Source organism: Mercenaria mercenaria, chromosome 12 (genome assembly GCF_021730395.1).
Source record: "Mercenaria mercenaria strain notata chromosome 12, MADL_Memer_1, whole genome shotgun sequence".
NCBI classification, from domain to species: Eukaryota; Metazoa; Mollusca; class Bivalvia; order Venerida; family Veneridae; genus Mercenaria; species Mercenaria mercenaria.
Window position 1 is genome coordinate 10,931,402 of NC_069372.1, and position 6,388 is coordinate 10,937,789.

General features: G+C 34.6%; 1 protein-coding gene across 2 annotated transcripts in view; it reads right to left on the reverse strand.

The window, feature by feature from the left end:
- The window catches only part of LOC123534419 (phosphorylase b kinase gamma catalytic chain, skeletal muscle/heart isoform-like), a 98,814-nt gene extending 93,261 nt beyond the window's left edge, over window positions 1-5,553 (reverse strand). For both annotated transcript variants that reach the window (XM_045316661.2, XM_045316660.2), the window contains exon 1: window positions 5,145-5,553. The gene's annotated coding sequence lies outside the window, so the exon portion shown is untranslated. The remainder of the gene's footprint in view (window positions 1-5,144) is intronic.
- Between the last annotated feature and the right edge of the window lie 835 nt (window positions 5,554-6,388).

A 6,388-nucleotide genomic window follows, 5' to 3' on the forward strand; every position in this document is an offset into this window, starting at 1 on the left:
TGTTCTACTCTATGCAGATGATACTATTTTAATCTCGAACTCATCATCTGACCTTCAAAACTGCTTGAACAGTTTCAACAATTACTGCACTAATTGGCATTTAAAGGTAAATTTAAACAAGACTAAAATTGTTATATTTGGTGCTCGACAATTGAGAAATTTCAGTTTCTACTTAGGTTATGAAACTATTGAGATTTCTGACACTTACCACTATCTAGGGGTAACATTCTCCAGTAATGGTTCTTTTCTTAAAGCTAGGAAACTCGTAGTGCAGCAAGCAACTAAGGCAATGTATCTATTATTTACTAAATCGAACGATTCAGATTTACCTTTAGACCTTATTATCAAATTATTTGACCACACCGTTCTAGCTATACTGACTTACGGATCAGAAATATTTGGATACGAAAATCTGGAAATATTAGAAAAAGTGCATAATGATTTCTTACGTAAAATTACTAAAGCTCGAAAATCGACCCCCCTCTACATGCTAATGGGCGAACTTGGCCGATATCCAATATCTATCATAGTTAAATCCAGAATGATATCATTTTGGCATCGTCTTATTACTGGGAAACAAAATAAAATATCGTTCGAAATTTACAAATACATGGTAAACGATCCTAATCATGAATTTAAATGGATTTCTGAGATAAAAGACATTTTGAACTCTGTAGGTCGATCAGATCTCTGGCAGAACCAGGCCCGAATAAATCATGGAATCATCCATAAACAAATAAAACAAACTTTAATAGACCAATATAAACAGTCGTGGCATGCACAGCTTCCCCAGTCGAATAAATGTCTAATTTACAATAGTTTTAAAGAAGATCATTGTCTTGAAGATTATTTCAAATTGTTAGACCTAAAGGAATGTATAACCTTATTCAGATTTAGAACTGCAAATCTTAAACTCCCATTTGAAGTTGGGCGGTACGATGGTATCCCGTTAAACGAAAGAGAGTGTACACTGTGTAACTCGAATCAAACCGGCACTGAGCGACATTATTTATTTCATTGTAGTTTTTTTCGAAAGACAAAGTAAAATTTTTATGCAAAACGCAGCATTTTCCCAAAGACGCGACCTTACTCTGAAATCGCTATTAGGATCGAAGAACGCTTTAGTCTTAAAACATTTAGTAAAACTCCTTGACGTTATTATGAAACAGTTCAAGAGATAATCCCAACGCCTCCTTTCTACTTTTTTCACAGTATATAAACGAACTGAACCCCAACCGGATCTTGCGAGCGCATTTCAGTGTTAGCCATTTTGCGTCGAGACAGTTGAGTTAAAAATTCGTGTTCATGAGGATACTGTTGAACGGTAAGTAAGTCAGTCTATATGTATATTGTAGCCAACAAACTTTATTGTTGACCTATGATACGCAACATTATCATTTTTAGCATTAAGACAATAAAATTCATGAAACTCGCCGCAGGCTAGAACGAAATCGGCACTACATACGAAAGAAAATTGGGTTTTATCAAGTTTATATTGGTTGAAGACGGAGTTTTGAGTTTGTACCGCTGCAATTAATTAATTACAAAAGGTATTATGGTTATTTGTTATATGACGGAATGATTTTGAACATAAAAACAAGATTTAAAGCCAGGGTGTAAAATAGGCCTACTGTACGTTTCTTGCCAGTGATTCTGAACCTCACTTGCGAGTTTACGCGATCTACCTGTACCATGTCTTAGGAGTATTTTCAAAGATGGCTTACGTTTCTTGGGAGAAGAAAATTATTATTTCAAGCATTTTTTGTTTATATTCAGGTAAAATGGAAGAACTCAGCTGCATAAACTGCAAGTTCCGGACAATAAACTTTGGCGAAATCATTTTTCACAATTTGGAAACCCATAAAGTAAACAATCTAAGGATCAAAGTTTCAAAATTCGACTTAAAAAGAAAGGAAATTATTTCATACTCAAAAGACTTCAAAGATATTTCTAAACAATTTAAAACACTCTAAAAGGACTTTAATTCCAAATGATGACACAAAAAGAGTGAGAGTTTCTAGGCTAGAAGACGTTCCGCCCATTAAAAAGCCCCAAAACCAAAAGACACCAGTGAAAGATGTTTACAAATTGCTGGAAGAATCTGAGGATATTGAGAGTTCAGATGAAGATGAAGATAGTATGCAGCTTGCTTTCCAAAATATGACTTTGCTAGAATCCACATCTTCAACGCAAAGAGACCCTTGCTTTGTCCTGAACACAGACTCATGCGAAGAATCTGATATGTTTACAATTGAAAATATTATTCAACAGATCCCTGATGTTTTAGACTACCTTAAATCAGAAAATCAAATGGAAATGTACATAAAATTTACAAGATTCCTTCATCGACCAGAAGATTCTGTCATTAATTTCGCTGTGCCATCACTGACTTGTCTAGAAAAATATCTCATTTGGCAGAAACACTGAAACAAAGTCGTCCAAACAAAGCCTGCAGTAGTCTTTAATATATGAACCTGCAAGCAACCATCGGATAAATATTTTATAACTGCAAAAAGCGGGGTAATTCAGTAAATATGCCTGACAAAGTTATGTGTCTTAATGGTATGAACGTTTCAACGAATTACCTTTAGAAGACATGAAGTGACACGCAAAACTTTAACCAGCATTTCTATATAGAAAGGGGATTAGTCAATCAAATGCTGGAGTTATGGGCGTTGATGGCAAGATACTGTTGACCCCATAAAGACATGTGCGTAGTTTCTTCCAAATACCTTCAGTTTTCTTGGAGAGATAGTTTCATGCAAAACATTAAGCAAAGCATTACGCCGGCGTCAACACCAACGACGATGCATGAACACGTGAGTAGCTATTCGTTGAATCGTCGAGCTAAAATACAAAAGAACAATGGTTGCAAACGCAGAGGAGACATGTTACTAGTAGTTATTATATCGTATCAAGATATAATTTCTCTTTCCATAATTAATTATCAGATTCATGTAAATAGTTTTGTTTCCAGGTAGGGATGCGTTTAAGCAATAACCAGTCATTCTATGTGCAGCTAAATGCTTAACATTACTTGTAGTACATATAGTACCCGAAAACAACTTTAGATGCGCCATATTTAATTGTTGTGGACACAGTAACTTCACATTCGGTACGATAAAAGACAAAAGATGGATATATAAAGGCAATGAAAATCCCCCTACGTGACTCGCAAGATATGGTTCAGTGAACTCACAAGTGAGGTACAGGTCATAACATTGATATTTGCAAGACCGGTTCAGTATTCAAACAGTTGCCTTGTTTACTTTCTATAATTTTCTACATAATAAACATGTCCTGCTAGGTATATGCCGCCGGTTTAGTGAAGGAAATACATTAAACAACACCTTAAACTCGAGTATTGGTATAGATAAACGATATTATGCATAAAATTCCTTGTGTAATCGGCGAGTGTTGAAATAAACGAAACAGGTTGAGAAGAGTACAGCATTTTATCGGCAATTATAGGACGAAAGCTGGTAAAGACTGAATTTATCCGGAAGGATGAAGTATTTCTGGATATGATACAATCGTTTACATACCGCCTCAGCATCATTGCAACAAGTTGTTTATATTTATTTAGATAGTCCCACCTATTTTCGTCAATCGGATCCTGAAATCTGCTCGCAAGATCCGGTTGGGGTTCAGTTCGTTTATATACTGTGTTTTTATTAACCAGGTTTTCAAGAAAACCTGAGTTATTAGATTGGGGTAGATGTCGGTCGGGCGGGCGGGCGGCGGCGGCGGCGTCAAACTGGTGTTTCCGGGCAATAACTTTTGATTCGGTAAAGATATTTGAATAAAACTTGGTATGTTTGTAGCTTATATCAAGACAAAGGCTGGGATTGATTTTGGGGTTTCTGGGGTCAAGGTCAAGGTCACTGTTACTTAAAATAGAAAAAGGGTTTCCGGTCAATAACTTTTGTTTCGGTAAAGATATTTGAATAAAACTTGGTATGTATGTAGCTTATATCAAGACAAAGGCTGGGATTGATTTTGGGGTTTCTGGGGTCAAGGTCAAGGTCACTGTTACTTAAAATAGAAAAAGGGTTTCCGGTCAATAACTTAACTTAGGAATGAGCTATCATGATGAAACTTGGTGTATAAAAAACTTATATAAAGTTGTAGCTTGGGATTGATTTTGGGGTTTCTGGGATCAAGGTCAAGGTCATTGTTACTAAAAATAGGGTTAGGGTTAGGTTAGGGTTAGCATATCTTCTACATGCATGGAGGGATTTTGATGAAAGTTGGCACAATTGTTCACCATCATGAGACGGAGTGTCATGCATAAGAACCAGGTCCCTAGGTCTAAGGTCAAGGTCACACTTAGAGGTCAAAGGATACAAGGATGAAAACTTTGTCCGGGGCATATCTTCTTCATACATAGAGGGATTTTGATGTAACTTGGCACAATTATACATCATCATGAGACGAAGTGTCTTGCACAGTTCCCTTCTTTAGAATTACTTCCCTTTGTTGTTACTATAAATAGCTTATATTGTAACTTTTTCATTACTAGACGTAGGGAAAAATCGAGACCACTTTTCTGTAGTACAACATGCATGTTACATCCAATTTTGAGGTGTATTTTGACCAATCTCTACCTAGTAAGGATTTCTGAGTGGACTTACAATTTTTTTTTTTTGTATTTTTTTTTTAAGATTAACTTCCCTTAGTTGTTACTATAAATAACATATATTGTAACTTTTTTATAATTGACCGTAGGGAAAAACCAAGACCACTTTTCTGTGGTACAACATAGTTGTTACTTTCTAATTTTAGGTGTATTTTAAGGTATCTCTACCTGGTAAGGAGTTTTTTTGTGGACTTAGAAAAACAAAAGAATTACAATGATTACTAAACAACCACAAAATTAAAATTACATCTGCAAATACAGGTGCTAGAGTAAAGAAATTTGCTGTGACGGGCGTATATTGTGACATTCTGGCACTCTTGTTTATTCTTATGAAAAGTGTTGAAAACCTGGTTTCGTGGCATTGCCGCGTTTCTTGCATTTCTATATTCTTTGAGTATCATCAATATTAAGTAATTTCATATCTCTAACTCACTAACATAGGTATACATGTATCTATTCTACTGCCTTACAACTGAAATATTTATGTTCAAAAGATGTCACTTACATGTACATATTTATCCGTAACTCGCATCTTCGTACACACGTTTAAGTTTAAGTGAGTGTTCTATATAAAGCATTAGTTAAGCAAATGTATGTTATTTACATTTTTGCTCTATTTTATGAATGGCATTCCTTTCAGTTGTGAAAAGACAAACACGAAATCCTCGTTATCCACGTGCAGAACTAATCAATTCTCCTAACCGCTTAAAACAAATACCTCACATATTATCCATGTAAATATAACTGTTACAGGTATAATTATTTTATAATTGAAAAATGTTTACAGCTTTTCCATAGAATATTTTCATTTATATATATAATATACACTTTGATATAAAGGTACTACTTTTCTCGGCGAATTGGTTGTGAGGTTCGGTTATATTACAGGCGCGTATATATAGCACTCTTACACTAAATGTACGCCCCCCCCCCCCCCCCCCCCCCCGCGATATATATATATATATCTTTTTGTTGAAAGTTATTTTAGTATTATATACAAGAGTTTCTAACTATTTATTAGTAAATAAACCTCTGCTCTCTATTTACTTGATGAATACTTAATACTGAAAGTGAATTTCAAATTTCCTATGTAAATGTCTATTAATAAATGTTACTATTTGTTAACAGTACTTCTTGTGCCGGAACCATTCTATTGTTCATGTTAATCTTTACTATGATATATATCCATGTTGTATTGTAAAATGCCTGGATGAAATAAAAGAATATGTTCTGTTCTGTTCTGTTCTGGTAAGAAGTCGGTTTCAGCCGTGATAGTATGAAGTATACTAATGGTCGAAAATAAGGATAACGTGTGATTTATTATTGATGCAATATGCTATCACAGAATGATGTCAGAGTAAAATAACAAAGTATGTAAAATCTCTTCATATATACATCGTACATGTAGATAACTTGTTGCCTGTAGAAAACATTTCACATTCCAAATGTTTGGCCATTAGGCATTCCATTGGCCATCAAGATACAGACATCGCTAAGATAGTTTCAAATGATGGAAAAACGAAATGATCGGTGTTATAAAAATATATTTCGGGGCGTAACAGTTTAAACAAAAGTAAATGATATTATAAATAATCAAGTTGTGTCGGCAACAATTACAAATTAGACTTTTAATAAGTATTTAACTAGTTTACTTCCGAAAACCTCTTCTGCATCTTTATATCAGGAAATAAGATATTAAGATATTTTACAACATGCGATGCCTCAACAGCCAATACGTGATTTAGAAGT